Source organism: Pinus tabuliformis, chromosome 2_2 (genome assembly GCF_031772625.1).
Source record: "Pinus tabuliformis cultivar Carrire ecotype Pingquan chromosome 2_2, CPIR1, whole genome shotgun sequence".
Lineage (NCBI taxonomy): Eukaryota > Viridiplantae > Streptophyta > Pinopsida > Pinales > Pinaceae > Pinus > Pinus tabuliformis.
In genome coordinates, this window is record NC_142300.1 from 1,170,648,716 (window position 1) to 1,170,668,002 (window position 19,287).

At 30.5% G+C, this 19,287-nt stretch overlaps 1 pseudogene; it reads left to right on the plus strand.

Annotated features, from left to right (window-relative positions):
* Positions 1-13,221: 13,221 nt before the first annotated feature.
* On the plus strand, positions 13,222-14,775 carry LOC149197618 (mogroside I-E synthase-like; annotated as a pseudogene).
* The last annotated feature ends 4,512 nt before the right edge of the window (positions 14,776-19,287 follow it).

Sequence of the window (19,287 nt, forward strand, 5' to 3'; positions counted from 1 at the left end):
ATTGATTCGAATATTATTGGTATAATATTAAAAAAGTGATTTTGATGATTAGCTATACTTATTGGTGCTAAATGTATTGATTTTTTTATAAGATTTTAACCAAAAGATTTTGTTTAAATGAGTTGTCATAACTCACTAATTTCTCACGATTTTTGAATATTCCACTTCGTACTTATTGTATCCGGCGAAAAAGTGGGATTAAAACTAGTGAAATGAGTCACAACATCAATCATCACTTCCAGGGCTTGCACCTAGTAAGCAGGACTTCCAGGGAGGACTTCGGGTAGGAGACACATCCCAGATCACCTCTGGCTCAATCAAGGTTAAGTGTGGAGTTTTCCCACAATCAAGCCAACTTAACACCCAATTTGCAAAACCTTAGCAACTATTGTGCCTCATGAACTATTCAAATAGAGCTCCCTTCACTTTACTATAATGTACTGTGAAAGACCCTCAATTCTTAAATGAAAAATAATATTAAAAAAATGTTATATAATATTAAAAATGATATCTAATATATAAATAAAATTATCTAGGATAAAGTAATTTAGATTTTTTAATGATTAACAGAATTGGTTGAAATCTTAAGTTTAAATTATATAATTTTAATAATTTTATAATACTAAATTTATTAATATATTTAAAAATATAATTTTAATAACAAAATATTATAATTTCACAAAATTTTTAACTAAATTAAAAAAAAAAAACATATAATAATTAAACTTAAAAAATTAATAAAATCTCACCTTGCTTTGAAAAAACATATACATATATTATTAATTATTAAACTCGTTCATATTATAAATATAATCACATTTATACAATAAAAAGTTCAAAATAATATTTTTAATATATTATTTAATTAATTAAATTAAAATATATAATTATATAAACACAAAATATTATATTTTTCTATTTATTTTGTAGGAATATTTATTTAAATACATTTTCAGGAAATCATTGTATATAAGTTTCTACCTTGGATCTTTTAGCTAACACCAATGACCCTAAGTAATTTTCCATCCCGAAGCATCTTTAATCATCCAATAATCGTGCATAATTTATTTAAGAAATATACCTTGTCCATCCTTTTTCTTGATTCAGACATGTCCTACTCCAAGTATAGTTACCAAATTCTAATTAAATTCGATTTGATAAGGAGTATCTCTAATCATCCAATCATCGTGCATAATGTATTTAAGCAATATACCTTGTCCATCATTTTTCTTGATTCAGACATGTCCTACTCCAAGTATAGTTACCAAATTCTAATTGAAATTCCATTTGATAAGGAAAAAACTAGATGGTGTAAAATTCAATTCGATTCGAGAATATACATGTTACGAATTTTCACGTATTTAATATTTTTTCAAAATTTGAAAAAATTGACATGATGATGATGATGATGATGGTTAACGTCCTCTCGGACCAAATAATGGTCTATCGGACCTAAAGAAACAAATTATCTATTTTGATTTAAGATTTTATTCCTATGCTCAAAAAGCTTGGAGAGAAGCCTCCGGAGCTCACTATAATTTTGACATTGTAAAAGGCTAGGAAGGTCAGTATTGTAACAAAGATTGTGAAACTGAAATATAATGTGGTTATACGCGGGGCACTCTAAGAGGAAGTGGTTTTCATCCTCGATGTTCCTATTCTTACATATATGGCAGATCCTTTCCGTCCATGGCGTTTTAGGAACTGCCCAACTACCTATTTCACTATGGAGCTCTATGAGAATGAGCTCCATAGTGAAACAGATCGTTGGGAAGTTCCTAAAACGCCATGGACGGAAAGGATCTGCCATATATGTAAGAATAGGAACATCGAGGATGAAAACCACTTCCTCTTAGAGTGCCCCGCATATAACCACATTAGATCTCAGTTTCACAATCTTTGTTACAATACTGACCTTCCTAGCCTTTTACAATGTCAAAATTATAGTGAGCTCAGGAGGCTTCTCTCCAAGCTTTTTGAGCATAGGAATAAAATCTTAAATCAAAATAGATAATTTGTTTCTTTAAGTCCGATAGACCATTATTTGGTCTCAGCAGACGTTAACCATCATCATCATCATCATATTTAAATAAATTTTAAATAACGTATATAACTCTAAATTATAATATATATAAATTTTAATTTTAAATTATATATATATATATATATATATATATATATATAAACTTATAATTTTTTTAAACCAAAGCTATATTTCCCGATTCGTGTCCGAGGCAAGTCTGACTCATCAAATCTCAACCGTTAAAGTTTTTTAATTTAATGGTTTCGGTTTATATCGGGTGAGAACCTGCTTGGTGGTTGACCTTTAGGTAGGTATGAAAAAAAAAACATATGAGGTTGAGTTTTAATATTAATGTGGGCAACAAAGTTTAAATAATTTCGTTGACCCACTTTTTTTGGGTTTTATAATTTGTATGTGAAATGTACATCGATACTTCGTGCATTGCGATAGTTTAGGGATTTTCTTATGTTCTATTTATTATTATTTTTATTTTTTTTTTGGGTTTATTTTTATTTTTTTTATTGGATTTTTATTTAATGTATAGTTGTATTGATGATGATGATGCTGGTAGTGATTAAGGTTCGCTGAGATTAAATATTGGTCTATGCACCTAAAGAAACAAATTATTTATTTTGATTTGTGATTTTATTCTTGTACTCAAAAAGCTTGGGGAGAAGTCTCCGGAGCTCACTATAATTTTGACATTGTAAAAGGCTAGGAAGGTCAATATTGTAACAAAGATTGTGAAACTGAGATCTAATGTGGTTGTAAGTAGGGCACTCTAAGAGGAAGTGGTTTTCATCCTTATGTTCCTATTCTCACATATATGGCAGATCCTTTCCATCCATGGCATTTTAGGAACTGCCGAACAACCTGTTTCGCTATGGGGCTCATGAGAATTGATTCTAATCTTTGCTATATTAATTTTCTTCTTTGACCTAGTTAAAATACAGAGATACTTAATTCATTTTGTATTATTATATTTAAATTTTTTATTTAATTCATTTAATTTAATTATTATTTAATTATTTAATTGGATTATTAATTAATTTTATTTTACTTATTCAGTTTTTTTTTTTTCAAATTATAATAGTAATCAAAATTTATAATTTTTATTAATTTAAGCTTAAGATTTTTAATTTTTTAATTTATAATAATAGTTTTTTAAAGTTAAAATGATCATTGTAATAATAAATTTAATGTTGGAGAGACATGAATATTTGAGTGTGTGATTTTGATCTTAGGAATATGAAACAAAGTCATACAATGAAGGAAACTCAAGACAAAACCCACAAAGACAATTCAATTTTGATGATTGTCAAATTTAGTGACAACATCTGGCTCCTACTAAGGATGATGTCTTCCGGCGAGACCTCAAGAACTGCAAACCTCTTGCCTTCGCAATGGGCATGGGTCTATTTACATTAAGAGTGAACCCTTCATTTATTAACAAGAGGAAGAAAGAAAACTTCAAATGTGAAATATAAATATTACTCTATCATAGGAAAGAAATAAATATCCTTTTCAACTTAAAGTTTTAACTAATCAATAAAAAGAATGAAACATGGATTATTCATATGAGATCCACAGTATGTAAAGGTTAATGAGTTCAATGGTTATTCATATGTAAGGCAATTATTTATATGTTCATTATATTAAGGTAATTAAGGTAATGATTTGGTTCATAACAACCATGCTTAGATATATGCTTCAATCTTCATAGAAGCATTTCAAAACCATAAAAATATTTTCATTATTCCAACCATTGATTGAAAGATTGCAAAAATATGGTACTAGTTTAAGATCATGGGGATGACATTCATTTTAAAATAAAGCTCAACTCAAACTATTCGACTAGCTATTATGGTTTGTTTCCCTTTATGTTTCCACTAAAGGAGTTTCCAAAATTGGACGTCGCTTTGCTACTAGCGAGCATTCATAGCCTCGAGGGAGTCATCCACTATCCTCACTACAAAATTTCATCCTTTTTCTTTCATATATTAACATGAAATGTATAAGCTTTTGTTTTATTTCACTAATGATTTAACTTAGGATGATCACACACTATTAACCCAATACCACTAACCTTTCTCTTCTGCAAGCGAATGGCTATAGTCATAAAGGAGATGTCAACATTCCCCATTTTGAAGAAACTAATGGGATGATTATGCATTTAGGTTACCTAGTATCACAGATATCACTCCACTGACAACGAGTTTCTATAGCCCTAACAAAGTCATCTGCATTCCCCATTATGAAAAAATATCAATTTTAGGAAGTAAAGAACAACACAGTGATTAGGGAAACTCTCACGCATGACATATAATTGTAACTAACTAAAACAATAAGGGTTTTAGTGCTATTTGATTTTGTGAAAGCCAAACCTTATGTTTATAGTTTTAGCACTTACAGGATAATGCAATCCTTCATTATGTTTATGTGTAAGTAAGTGAATAAGGGTGTGGTAAATGAAAATTATTTAATCATGAAGTTTAAAGCTTTTGAAATCTGAGGTCTAATCCTATTATAAAAATAATTACCCTAAATCCTTCATTTACAAAAAAATTTAAAGATAGTTTTTCAAGCTCATCGTTATAGAATACACTGAAGGGTCATAAATTCGCATTTTATCCCTACAATGGTTAATAGAAAGTCTTTAAGGTATAAATATTTCATGTTTATTCATTCTAAAATTAGTAGCAGTAATCTAAGTTGTAAGGGTTTATTTGTGTACAATAATTTATATACGAATGTGTTTTAATATAATTTTTTTCAAAGATTTCATAAAGCTAATGTAAGCTTACAAGCTACATGGTTCCTTTTTATGGTATTCATGCTTATAAAAAAATAGTAATATGCTCAACTACCAAAAGAAATAGGGGAAGAATTTGTTTACCAAGCCTTTGTGAAATATGCTTGATTGATAACTTGAAGTTTTTTTTTCAAAATATGCACTCATACATTGCTCAATGAAATCATGTAGTCCTCTATGAAGTTATGATTAATAAGACCCTGAAATGTGAGTAACTTGTTCATGCAAGGGATTTTTGTGTGTTTCTTCCTCATGGATATTCTCTATGATCATAGGGTTAATCATAATATAATTTGAAAACAAAATAATTACCACAAATCAACACATTAACAACCCTAAGGTCAGATGCATAATCTATGGATTGTTCATTACAGTTGTCATAAACATGTTCATTATTATGAAGGGATGTTACACCAGTTATACCTTCATGTGTATCAGTATGTAAAGATTCATAATTACACCATGAATGTAAACTATAGCCTATATATAAATCATTAAGTATCTCAGAATCATGCCCAAGGGGTAATTTCTCATCACCATACAAATCATATACATGCAACTTATTCATTTATTTGAGAAAAGTCTTCCAGAGTTTATTCATAGCAATGAATGAATAATGTTGATGTTGTGGTAGACATAATTTCTTCCTCAACATGGCTTGCTTCACAAAATTTATTAGTATAATGTTCAAGGGAATCAAATAAAAAAAACCAAAGTTGAGATTGGCGATTAAATCGCTAGATTCATTAAGGTTCTCTTTGCAATCAAAATTATATATAATGCTATGTTTGGTTGAGAATTCAAAGGGTAAACATATTTCATTATAATCATTACATTCAAGTTCCTGACATTCAACCTCATCATTGACACACGATTCATTTTCTTAAACCCTATGTCATATTTATTACGATGTTCATGGAAACAATCTTCAAAAAGTAATTTAGAGGAATATATAACTCTATAATGTTCATAAAAAATTGTATGGAAATATCTCAAAGATGAAATGCCAGCAAGAGGATATCTCTTATACCATTGTTGTGTATTACCCTCCAATGACATTATGAAAAAGTTCATGAGTACATCCTCATGGTAAACCCGAATCTTTGGAATGCAGTTATGGAACTCTCTAAGGTGTTGTTCCAGATCATCATCTTCATCTTCCTTAAAGTGGGGCAAGTATCCCACACATGTATAGTAGTCATCTCTTTCAGAAAACTTGTATATTACAAAAATTAAGGGGAGAAAATAATTTAGAAACAAAACTACAAAGAAATCTGTTTAAGTAACCAATTAGATGTCATCATATGAACAATTAAAACATGAAATACTTGCTTGAAATCTTCTTATGTGCGTGCAGATGTAACCTTGTCCATGAATAGGTCACAGACTTAACCATTAATTCAATTAAAGGAAAACGAAATCTTGACAGTTTGATTGTCGGTAATGATGCTAGAAGAATGTTGGTTCCCATATTGTTTCGGTAACAAAGAACAACCTAATAATGCATTCACTAAGGATTCTAAAAATCTTCCCATTTCAGGTGACAAGGGTTGACCTCTCTCCACCTTAGGGGGTATTCCTTGTTCTAGTATTAATTAAATAATTGTTCTTTAAAAGAAAAGTAATAAACTAGATTGAGGATACATTAGCGTTTTATATAAAATAAAGTTTTAGAGAAAGAATGGTGGTAGGCACATAATGTATGCAACTTATTTGAATAAATATCATTTATAAAACTTTGAGGTTAAATTATATATCATAATTCACACATGACATTAGGATTAGTAAAAATTAAGATTAACATAAGAGGAAAAGAAAGAAGTTGGAACAAGTTAGCTTAAATGCATCTAATATCACATAAAGTGTCCTTATTAAAATATTTGACTTAATTATTTTTAAATAATAAATATTGGAGAAAAATTAAACCGATATAATTTGTAAAAGATTAAATAATAAAGTTTTAGAGAAAGAATGGTGGTAGGCACATAATGTGTGCAACTTATTTGAATAAATATCATTTATAAAAATTTGAGGTTAAATTATATATCATAATTCACAGGACATTAGGATTAGTAAAAATTAAGATTAAAATAAGAGGAAAAGAAAGAAGTTGGAACAAGCCATCTAATATGACATCAAGTATCCTTATTAACTTATCATGCAACAAAACAATTAAAATATTTGACTTATTTATTTTTAACTAATAAATATTGGAGAAAAATTAAGCCAATATAATGTGTAAAAGATTAAACAATCTTATGAAACCCATATCATTGTTACTCTAATTTAAAAAGAGAAATAAAATGAAAGAACTAGTTTTATAATATTCAAATTTAATGTGCAAGTAAACTCTAGATATCATGTGTTGTTTTGAATTCAACCTGCAACAAATAAACTCAAATCTGATTTAAAACACTTAAATATCATGTATTCAAAGTATTTAAATCATTTAATGTATTCAAAATTGTTGTATAATCAAGTTAAATTAGTAATCTATCATATTTTATGAGAAAATATTAACCCTAAAAAAAGAAGAACGAAGAAGAAAAAGAAATAAAATGAATGATGATATTATTAATGACAACCTCTCCGTCACAATTAAAAGAACCATTGCAAAAATGTACATTATGGTTGTAAGGAATAATAAGTCTTCATCTCCCAAGCCTAACATCCTCCAATCTGCTTTAAAAAATGCTTGAAATGAACATTTATACCTTTTTTTCATAATGTTGAGAGTTAGTTTCCCATTTATTTTTCATAGCTTCCTTAAAATAAAATTACATTTATAATCATTTCTTAAATATTTAATCCTATTAAAATGCCCTTATAAGTCTCCTGCACAATAAAAGAAAAATAAAAATGAAAATCAGTACTAATATAAATATTGCACGTATCTTTTTAAAATGATTTTTCAATCTTGAGTAAAAGAATGATAAAATTTTCCAGCTATGTAAATATCACGTTTAATGAAAATACATTTATTTCTAGAATTTCAAAGTGTCGTATTAAATCTAAAATTTACTTGATTTGTAAATATCAAATTGGATGAAAATAGATTTATTTCTAGAATTTCAAATTGTCATATTAAATATAAAATTTACTTGATTTTTCAATCTTCAGTAAAAGTATGATAAAATTTTCCAGCTATGTAAATATCACATAAATTAAAATAAATTTATTTTTAGAGTTTCAAAGTGTCGTATTAAATCTAAAATTTACCTTTTCTAATATGTGAAAATAAATTTATTTTTAGAATTTCAAAGTGTCGTATTAAATCTAAAATTTACCTTTTCTAATATGTTGGAATTGGAAGTATTGTATGATTTATTTCATAATTTAAAATCACATACTAATTCCCCAACACCCCTCCCTACTACAAATAATTTCTTTTGCCTGCATAAAATGTCCATTCAACCATCCAAATAGAAACTATGAGTTTAAAATTTATTTTAAAATTAAATCGAGTTTAAATATGATTTAAGATTTAATTATGAAATTTAAATTTATAAAATATAAATTTAATTATGAAATATAGACTTAAGCTTAATACTATTAAATTAAAATAATATATATTTAAATAATGTATATAAGTATCTCTAGAGAATCATGGAGAAAGATTGAGCAAATCCAGAAGCGTTTTATAATTTATAACCTGAAAATTAAAAGTAATACACCCTATCCTATTCTCCTTATAGAAGCATGTCTTTCCCCTATTGAGAGCGTAGCTATGCTTAGGTTTCTGTTGTACAAGCACAAAATTAGTAACATAGACGATCATAGACTTCCTAAGCTAGCTTTAAATTCTAGTCAAAACCACCTAAGTCTCAATCGAGGGTGGCATAAAAACACAAGGGCCTGGTTAAACTCTTGGGAGATCAACGAAAATGATGCATTGCAAAACATAAATAACATTAAAGATATTGTTACTTCTAAGTTCAAAGAAAAAATGTGGTGTGAGAAAGACTTAGCGGCTAAAAGAAAATTAAGTTATTATAAGAAAGTCATCAACCCCACCCTAGAAGAAAAGTATCTCTCTATTTTAACTAGCTCAAAGAAGAAAATTAATATAGGAAAGATTAGAATGAATTCTCATGAGCTCCATTGTGAAACAGGTCGTTGGGCAGTTCCTAAAACATCATGGACGGAAAGGATTTGCCATATATGTGAGAATAGGAACATCGAGGATGAAAACCATTTCCTCTTAGAGTGCCCCGCGTATAACCACATTAGATCTCAGTTTCACAATCTTTCTTACAATACTGACCTTCCTAGCCTTTTACAATGTCAAAATTATAGTGAGCTCGGGAGGCTTCTCTCCAAGCTTTTTGAGCATAGGAATAAAATCTTAGATCAAAATAAATAATTTGTTTCTTTAGGTCCAATAGACCATTATTTGGTCTCAGCTGACCTTAATCATCATCATCATCAATTATATAATATATAATTTTTAATTTTTAATTATATATATATATATATATTCCCAAAGCAAATTCCCTTTCGGGTTCGAAGAAAGAGGGAGAAACTGTAGAGCAATTGCAACTCGACAAATCTCAACGGTTGAAGTTTTCTAATCGAATGGTTTCATTTTGAATCGGGTGGGAACCCGCTCGGTGGTTAACCTTTTCGGTAGACCGGAATCGAAAAACTTACGAGCTTGAGCTTTAATATTAATGTGGGGAACAAAGTTTAAAGAATTTGTTGGCCTACCTCTGTTTTGTTTTGTAATTTGTATGTGAAATGCACATAAATGGTTAGTGCATTAGGATGGTTTAGGGAATCTTTTATGTTGTATTTTTTTTAATTTATTATTATTGTTATTTGAGTTATATTTGTATTATATTTAATTCAATCTGTTTTATTATGATTGATTATATTTATGTTTTTCTAATTTATATTTGTGTTTCTATTTATATTATAATTATTATATTTAATTTTGAATTTTGATTTTTTATAATTATTCTGATAATTAAAAATTTGTATTTTTACTATTTAATTTGATTATTAATTAATTTAATTTAATTTTTAATTTATTTATTATATATATTTTTATTTATTTATTTTTAATTTCAAATTATTGTAATAATAATAATTAATTATTACAATTATTATTAGTTGAAGATAAAGATTTTTTTTTTTTTGTTTTTTTTTTTTTTTTTTTAATAATGTTTTTTTAAGTTATATTCATCCTTGTAATAATAAATCTAATGCATGTTGAAGATGAATATTTCGTTATAAATATTTGAATTTGTGATTTTGATCTTAGGAATATGAATGGAAGCCATATAATGAAGGAAACTCACCACAAAACACACAAAGATAGCCTATCTTTGATGTGTGATGAATTTAGTGACAACAAAGAGCAGTCTAACATGACATGTTTTTGTCGGCCTCTAGGTTTAGACTTATTAGCAAGGTACTTTCTTGGCTACATATATTTTTTAATGATTAAATCTAAATATTAAGTACTATACCATAAGCTATCATTGACTCATCATCTTTATATCTTATTCACTTTATTTTACCGTAATATTAAACACTACAAGGTAAACCAATCATTAACTCATTATCTTTACATCATGTTCACTTTATTCTAAGTGGTGAATAATTAACTTATCCCATGGTATTTAATATTTTCTCTAATCCCAACTACTTCCTACGTTATTCTAATCCATATCTGGTAGCTCAATGTGAGAAGTTGTAAACAAGGTCAACATGAACTACTTGTTGGTGTCACTTGAACTACATGTTTGTTATATTAATGGCTGACTATGGTTAAACTCAGTGAACCTCTTCAATCACCATCAAACTCATCAACCCTCTTCAACCATGGTTAAGAAATAAACCTTACACACATTTACTGTCAACTAGCACAATTACAACCACGATCAAACTCATCAACCCTCTTCAACAATGGTCTATAAATAAAACTCACACACATTTACTGTCAACTAGCACAACTACATTAGTAAATGCAGTTGGTATAAGCAAGTGCATGGCATTTTCCACCATTCAATGACATTTTCATACACCTTTTGACATATAAACCATGTGAAATGAGCTTATATGAACCATGTTTAATAATGTACTATTAACAAGAAATTACAATATCTCATAATAGATTTTCCACAGGCTATGATTTTTGGGTTGTAGTGCCATGAACATCCTAATTTTAACACAATGACAAAGAAACATAATAAGTAGTTTTCTATTGCATTAGTTTAGATCAAAGCTCCAATAGTGGAGTGAAGTTATAGAGGTTATAATAATTTTAAAAAATCAAAATTTGAAAGGTGTAACATGAGATTTAGATTAAAAAATATACAAATATTTTTATTTTTGTGTTGATATACATTTTACAATTCAGCATGAAGGCCATGTTGTAGGGGTGTAAATATTTGTTTGTAAACATTTATATGACCACTTAATTTAAAAATAATAAAATCTCAAAAGTAGCATAGAACCAAATAAGAGCAATGTTGTAATGTCTCTAAATGAGTATAAACATTTAAATGTTGGTTTAATTAATAATGAGAAGTAATAAAAACAATAAAATTGAAATTCTTATATTGTAACTTTGGTTTAATTAATAAAATTACAAATGATTTTTTTAAATAAAAAAGATTGTGAATATACATGTCATATGAAAATATATAACATATAAATAATAGATACAGATTAATATCCATTTTACCATATAAATTAAAATAATAATTTCATAATCATATTTAAATTTTATTTACAAGAACATAAAACTTATAATATAGCACTATCATTAACCATGGATATTATTAACTTGTAAACATGTTTTTATCGATATATTTTCTAAATATTTTATTTTAATTTAATAAAAAAAAATAATTTCTTTTGAGATAGATTTTGACCCTATATCTTCATTACTAATAAAATTATTATGTAAATATTTCGAAGATATTAAATCAAAATTTTACTAAAATTAAAAATGAAAATGTGAAAGGTATATAATATAAATAATATTATAAAGAATAAGTATACATTTCCTCATGTTTTACACTTAGAAATTTTATTTTTATCGGTCCTTGATAGATCCTAAATTAAGATGGATCTATGCTAAATGTAATATGGATCCAATTTAGACTGAACTAAGATAAATCTATAAATCTATGCTATTTTATGATAGAGCTAAAATGAATCTATAGATATATAGATATATTGCCTAGAGTTATTTTGATGAAACCTATTACCGGTATCTAGACCTTTGTATAGTTTTGTATTTTTATTTAATCCATTATTTTTATTTTTACTTTTATTTTTACACCATGAATATTAGCACCGGTATAGATATATTGGAAAAAATTGTTTAATTTGTATATTGGAAAAAACTATTAACTTTGTGGGTTTTTTTTTTAAGAAATAAAAAAATTTAGCATTTGTAATTCATTGGTAATTCCAAATTAATTGTTTATTGGTTCAAATGAAAAGGTAAATTGGATGACACACTTCTGCCTTCTTGTCAAGGTATGATCAAGGAGCTCCAAGAGTCTTATAACTCTATAGCAATAGAAAACATTTACCAAGGTTGATGCTTTTTTAGGAAAGCAATGTGGAAATGAGATTTTTTAATTAAATTAAAATTATAAAAAAATTATTTCAAAAATATACACTATTATCTACGTCGAATAACTATATTTTATTAGCATAAATCTATTACTAGCTGAAAACTAACTAAATAAACTTGAGCTGGATTTTAATAGCAATCATATTTCTGTTTATTTTCTATTTTATATCCTATTGCATCTGAAAGAAAACAAAAAAAATAAAATTATAAAAATATTATTTCGAAAATGTACACCTCCTATAGATAGGTAACTTATAATTATAAAATTATTATTTACAAAATGTAGACTCCTATTGAATAACGATTACTATAAACATCTAAAAAGTCAATAAATATAAACTGAATTTTAATATCAATCATACAACTTCGGTTTATATTCTATTTTATATCTTAGTATATCTGGAACGGGTGGAAACCGTAAAAATCACGACCGATTTTGTGTAGGTGCACGAGATATACACGAGATTCCCGATTTTGTCGTGTCTAGGTGCGCGAGACATACACGCGATTCCTTAACTAAGATTGGAGTGATGCAACCATTGGCGGAGATCACAGTTCGCTGCCTTCCGGTATCGCTACCTGCTTCATGGAGTTAAGGGAAACAATATCCAATTACTTTGCGCATTTGATTCCAGTGATTCCACATACAAACTTACGGTTTCATCCATTCCACATCATATCACTAGCAGTGCAAGTTTTCCTATTATCTGAAAAAAGGGCGAAGTAATTGAGAAGGTCGAGAGTCCGCGAGAGTGAGTTGTCTGAAACAATTCCTTTCCGGAGTATAGTAAAATGGCGGTCTTAGGGGAACTAGGGTATAGCAAGCCTCATGTTCTCGTGATCACTTATCCTGCACAGGGCCATATCAATCCAATGCTGCTATTCGCGAAGAGGCTCGCCTCTAAACAAATCATGGTCACGTTTGTGACAACCGAAGAAAGCCGTGAGCGCATGTTAAAGGCTCAGGATGCACTGCCCGGGGCGTCAAACTCCTCTATGAATGTTAAGTTTGAAACAATTTCGGACGGATTTCCTCTGGATGTCGACCGACGCATGGACCTGGGCATGCGCCTCAACATGTTATGCAAGATGGGGGGACTCACATTAGCAAATCTCATAGAGAAGCTAAACCCTCAAGGCAACAATATATCTTGCATTGTTTACGATTCTTACCTTCACTGGGTTCCGGAAGTTGCGAGGAAGTTTAATATTCCTGTAGCGTTTTTCTGGACGCAGTCGTGTGCAGTTTACTCCATCTATTACAATTTTAGCAGAGGATTGGGTATGTTTTCATTTACCAAACCTGTATTATGTCCATACGTTACTTTCTCTATGTCAATATAACATTTCTTCTTGTTTTCAGCCAACTTGCAGGATGAGACAGGTCAAACGTTGGATGCCATAGAAATCCCAGGATTGCCGGTGCTGAAGGTAACGGACTTGCCATCATTTCTGCTTCCTTCTAATACCAATGAGTCCATCTTGCGATTATCAATTGACCAGTTTAAGCCTCTTCCAGAGGCAACGTGGGTTCTGGGAAATTCCTTTTCGGAACTGGAATCGGATGAAATAAAGTCAATGAAATCGATAGCTCCGATTCGGACTATCGGTCCACTCATGCCCTCGGCTTTCATGGACGGACGGAACACCGGAGACACAGATCCTGGGGCACACTTGTGGAAAACCACGAACTGCATGGATTGGCTGAACACGAAGGCAGCTGCAAGCGTCGTGTATGTTTCCTTCGGAAGCGTCGATAAACTTTCAAAAGAACAAATGCATGAGATAGCTCTTGGGCTGAAGGCCAGTGGATATTCTTTCCTATGGGTCATTTGTCCACCTTCGTCCAAAGGGGAAATTTATATTGAAGAGAACTTGCCTGCGGGTTTCCGGAACGAAACCTCTGGGCAAGGCCTAGTCGTTACATGGTGTCATCAGCTGCAAGTGCTTTCTCATCAGTCTATCGCCGCTTTCATGACACACTGTGGATGGAATTCGACACTGGAAAGCCTCGGTCTCGGGGTTCCTATGTTGGCTGTTCCTCAGCGGGGCGATCAGGTAACTAATTCTTCATACGTTGCAGAGAAGTGGAAGGCGGGGTTGAGATTGAATAAACGATCAGCAGACGGACTTGTGGGGAACGAGGAAGTGGAAAAATGTATAAAGATCGTTATGGAAGGCCAACTGGGTGCTGAGCTGAGGAAGAATGCTTCGCAGTGGAAGAAATTATCAAGGGAGGCAATGGTTAAAGGTGGTTCTTCCGACAAAAATATTGAAGAATTTGTCCAGGAGATTATGAACAGAGCATGGCGATCTTGATTGTCTGGACTAGATTATATCGTTTGATTAGAATGAAATCAAGGAGAAAGATTTTAAAGAAAGTTGTAACTTCATTGCATTTGGCACTCATGCTAACCGATGAACTCATTTCAGTACCCGATCCACCAGTTGTAGGCGATGTAAATTCTAACAAAGACGCTCTCTTGTTCAAGCAAATTGTAATCTCATGCTTATTGTTTGATGAAACTGAAACTATCTTTTCCCGGATTTAACGTTGACGGGATTAACATGTACAGCCTCTAAAGTAAACTTCCATGGATGCCACTCTCGCCTGAGTGCGCACGTTAGTCATAGATCTCATTTCGTGTTAAACGGATTCCTCACATTATCTAAATAGTTTTGAGCTTCACGCGTCCCTTCTTTTCAGGATTTTTTGTTTTTAAAGCATTTGGACCCCGCCGTCGAAGGGAATTATGCATGTTACTGAGTAGAATAGAAAAAACGAATTTGAGCGAGATAACATGAATGGCTGTCCGCGACAATTTTCTGAATATTTTGCTTAGAAAATGTGTCCCGTGATTTAATATTATATTGCGAATTGAAGTAGTGGTCGACATGACCCTTCGCCGAATACGACACGGCCAGTGCGTGAATCTGGCTGACTCTAACGATTGGGCGGGAGATGATTCATTGACAGGTCCCTGAACTTTAGTTTATATATATATTCGCTATCGAGTCCAACCATAGCTGATAACTTTCGCGATGGCGCTACGCACATTCTGCACACAACAAACACTAATTCTGTAACATGTCGCTTAAGCAGAGAGCCAATTTTATATAGATTGCATCGTTATTTTGATTTTCGATTCCAATAATATTTTAGATTCAAAGGAAAGAGAGTGAGCTAAATTTCTAAATTTGTCCATCCCAGTTTAAAATATTCCTATAATCAAAGCGATATCCTGCTGAAGGCATGCGAGACCACCTTGAAACCTTTAATCATTTTTTCTCTTTTAGTATATAAGATTGTTTTATTCCTATGATACTGCGCCCCGTACAAGGCAGAGTGGATAATGAACATATATATGAGATTTACAGTGCGCCCCGTACAAGGCAGAGTGGATAATGAAGATATATATGAGATTTACAGTGTCATTTTGAAGCAGTGAGCCGAGTTTAAGTTGATTGCAGATTTCGAAATATTTTAGAATCTAATGGATATAGGGCAAAAAAATTTGGCCACATTTATATCTGTAAGATTCCCAAATATTCCCAAAATCTATAATCAACTTAAAGATGGCCATAAGACAAGAATCAAATCAATGACTTTTGTATATGATTTTGGCTTCCAAAAAAGTCATCAAATTCTCAACATAATTTTTAAATACTCGTAAGATTAGCTTGCCACCTCTAATCCATAGATTATCCTTCTTATTCAAGAGAATCAAATTTATTGTATAATAAAGGAATAATAGTTACAATCATGTAAATTTATTATATCTATAATAATATCAAATACATAGTAAAATTTAACAAATGAAATGTAAATTTGTGAATAACATAATTTAAATTAATTCTCAACATAATTTTTAAATACTCGTAAGATTAGCTTGCCACTTCTAATCCATAGATTATCCTTCTTATTCAAGAGAATCAAATTTATTGTATAATAAAGGAATAATGGTTACAATCATGTAAATTTATTATATCTATAATAATATCAAATACATACTAAAATTTAACACATGAAATGTAAATTTCTGAATAACATAATTTAAATTTAATTTAATTTTAAATGCTCTAAGTTTATAAAAATATATATTTGAAAAGAATAGCAATATTTTTGCACCAAATTATTTATATATATATCATTAAAATTTAGTTATAAATAATTTTAAAATAATCACCCAAAATAAATTTAACTAACAACATTAAAAAATTTATTAAATTAAAAATGTCCTAATATTTTAATTATACATATACATAATTTTTAGGTGATAACCCTCTTACATCCCACAATAATTATTAAGGAGAATAATCATCTTAATTATCACAACAATTATTGGCAAATGGCAAGGAGCAAAATTACACATATGATATGTAATTAAATCATCCATATGTTGTTGGACATCTTGGGGTTCCACATGTAATGTGTGAAATCTTTTCTGTGTTGTTTTTGTGAGAATGTAAAAGGGAAAAGACATCAAATTTGGAGCTCAATGAACACATAACCATTCCTGGTTGGAACAACCTTGGTCAAATATTTGTGTAATAAAGTTAGTAAAGGAAAAAATAATAATCATGGTCATGGGATACGCATTCCAAGCTAAATTTTGGGCAAAAACATAGTGATGGAGATTGTTTGTAGTTAATTAATGGCTATGGAAATTGACAAAGACTTTGGAAAGGCAAAGTGAGATTAATTGGCAATTTATTTTTGAAAATAATGGATATTAGGAGAAAAGGGAGATGAAAGATTACGTGTTGGATGCGATGAGGAAAATGGAGAAAAATAATGGAAAATGAAGAAAAATAGAGGCCTCATTAATCAAAAGGATTCTAAGGATCAGTTTGTAGGTTTTTTTAGTTTAGTTTTGTAGCTTTCATTTTCTACTCTTTCTCATATTCTTGGACACTTGGAGTTTTCTTGGAGCACTCTTGGAGGAGTGTGGCACAATTGGGCTTTGGAGCAAGGAGGTAAAGAAAGAGTGGGAAATCATAAGAGGACATATGGATCAACAGCTATAGTGGGATTTTCTTGTAGGTACCGAGTTGCCTGTATGATTTCCTTGCTAGTTTTGGCATGCATGACACATGCATGTGGTTTCTTGGTTATGATTTGTAATGGATATGGAGTATTTCCTGGATTGGCGTTGGATTCACCTAGTCTTACCATTTCCTAGATAGTCATGATGTTGTAGGTGTCTTTCCTTTTTTTTTTCTGGTTGGTTCTCATGTTCTTTATGGGTGTGGGTTGAGTTACTACTTCCCGAAAGCCTTGGTGGGATAAACTCTCTAGAAGCCATGTAACAGCTTGGGTTGAGTTACTAGTCTTGGAAGCCTTGGTGGACAAACACTCTAAAATCCCTTGGTGAGTTGAGTTACTAGTCTTGGAAGCCTTGGTTGGACAAACGCTTTGGAAGTCCAACAACAACTATGGGTTCACTTACTATTCATGGAAGCCCTAGTTGGAACAAACACTCTGAAGCCCTAGACAGCTTGGGTAGAGACCAATCTAGTGATGGTTAGTGATGTTCGAGACTAAGGTGGAATCACTAGTTGAGGGTTGAGGTGGTTTGGCATCGCAAGCCCTAGTATGGTTTTTATATTCGTTCCATGAGATCCCACATTGATGCTTTGAATATGGCACGTGCTGATTGGATGAAAGAAAGATTTGTTTTAGCCCAATCTAGGGTTGGGTGGTTTGTGGAAGTCCCAGACCCGGTTGCATTTCTCATATGTTAATAAGAACTCATTTCCTCTTGTATTGATGGGTAAACATACTTGTTCATATGTGTTTTTTATGGATGTTATAGCTTTTTTAATTATGTTGAATATATGTTGGTTATGAGAATGTTTTATGACACACATGATGTATGGCTCTCATCAAATTTTTTATTATCAAATGAATGAACAATGAATATATTACCTAATAGATGATATTGCAGTTATTGTGATAAGGCATCAATGTTTCTTAACGATTCTTAGATAAGTGTTGAAGGATAAGATTTCACAGCAACAATGAGTGAGTTACATGAGAAAGTTAAGCAGAGGTTAGAAGTCAGAAACTTCAAATACAAGCAAAAAACATATTTAAAAAGAAGAGATTTGAACTTTGAGGTGGGAGACATGGTCTTAGCTCACCTAAGAAATGATATTTCCAAGGAAGGAGTATAATAAACTTAAGATGAAGAAAATAGGTCCTTGCAAGATATTTTGTAAGCTTTCTACAAATTCTTATGAACTGGAGTTACCCACAGGCATATGTATTTCACTAATATTCAATGTGACTGATTTGTATCCTTATCCAACTCGGGACAAAGACTCACTTATAACAGAGATAGACAATGATGAATTAAATGAGTATCGATGGGTAAAACTATCTCATGGAAAAAACATTGGAATTTGAAATGAGTTTCAACACAAAGGTTGCAAAGAAAACATGAGGAGAGTATATGGAGTACTTAGGGAAGTGTAAAGGTCCTCTGATTGAGGATTCTACTTGGCTGAATGTTGTAGCTCTACAAAAAGTAGGTTATTTTTTAGAAGACCTTATAAGTAGGAGCTCATAAATATTTCTTTCATGGGGAGCCTGATGTAGGTACATTGGACAAACAAAAAATTTGATGAATTTTGGACAAGAGCTTACCAATGTGATGGATGATCACATGGTAATGTTGGGAAAACATTTTTCTTAAGAATTTTTAAATATTAATTTTAGAGTAAGTGTTGATTTGTTTTTTAGAAATTAGTTGGAGAAGTTACTCATCTTGAAAGTTATTTTTTTGTTGTAAATGTAGTCTTTTGTTTCCCTTATTTTTGTAGAGAAGGGGAAACTATTCACATTTCATGTCTCTT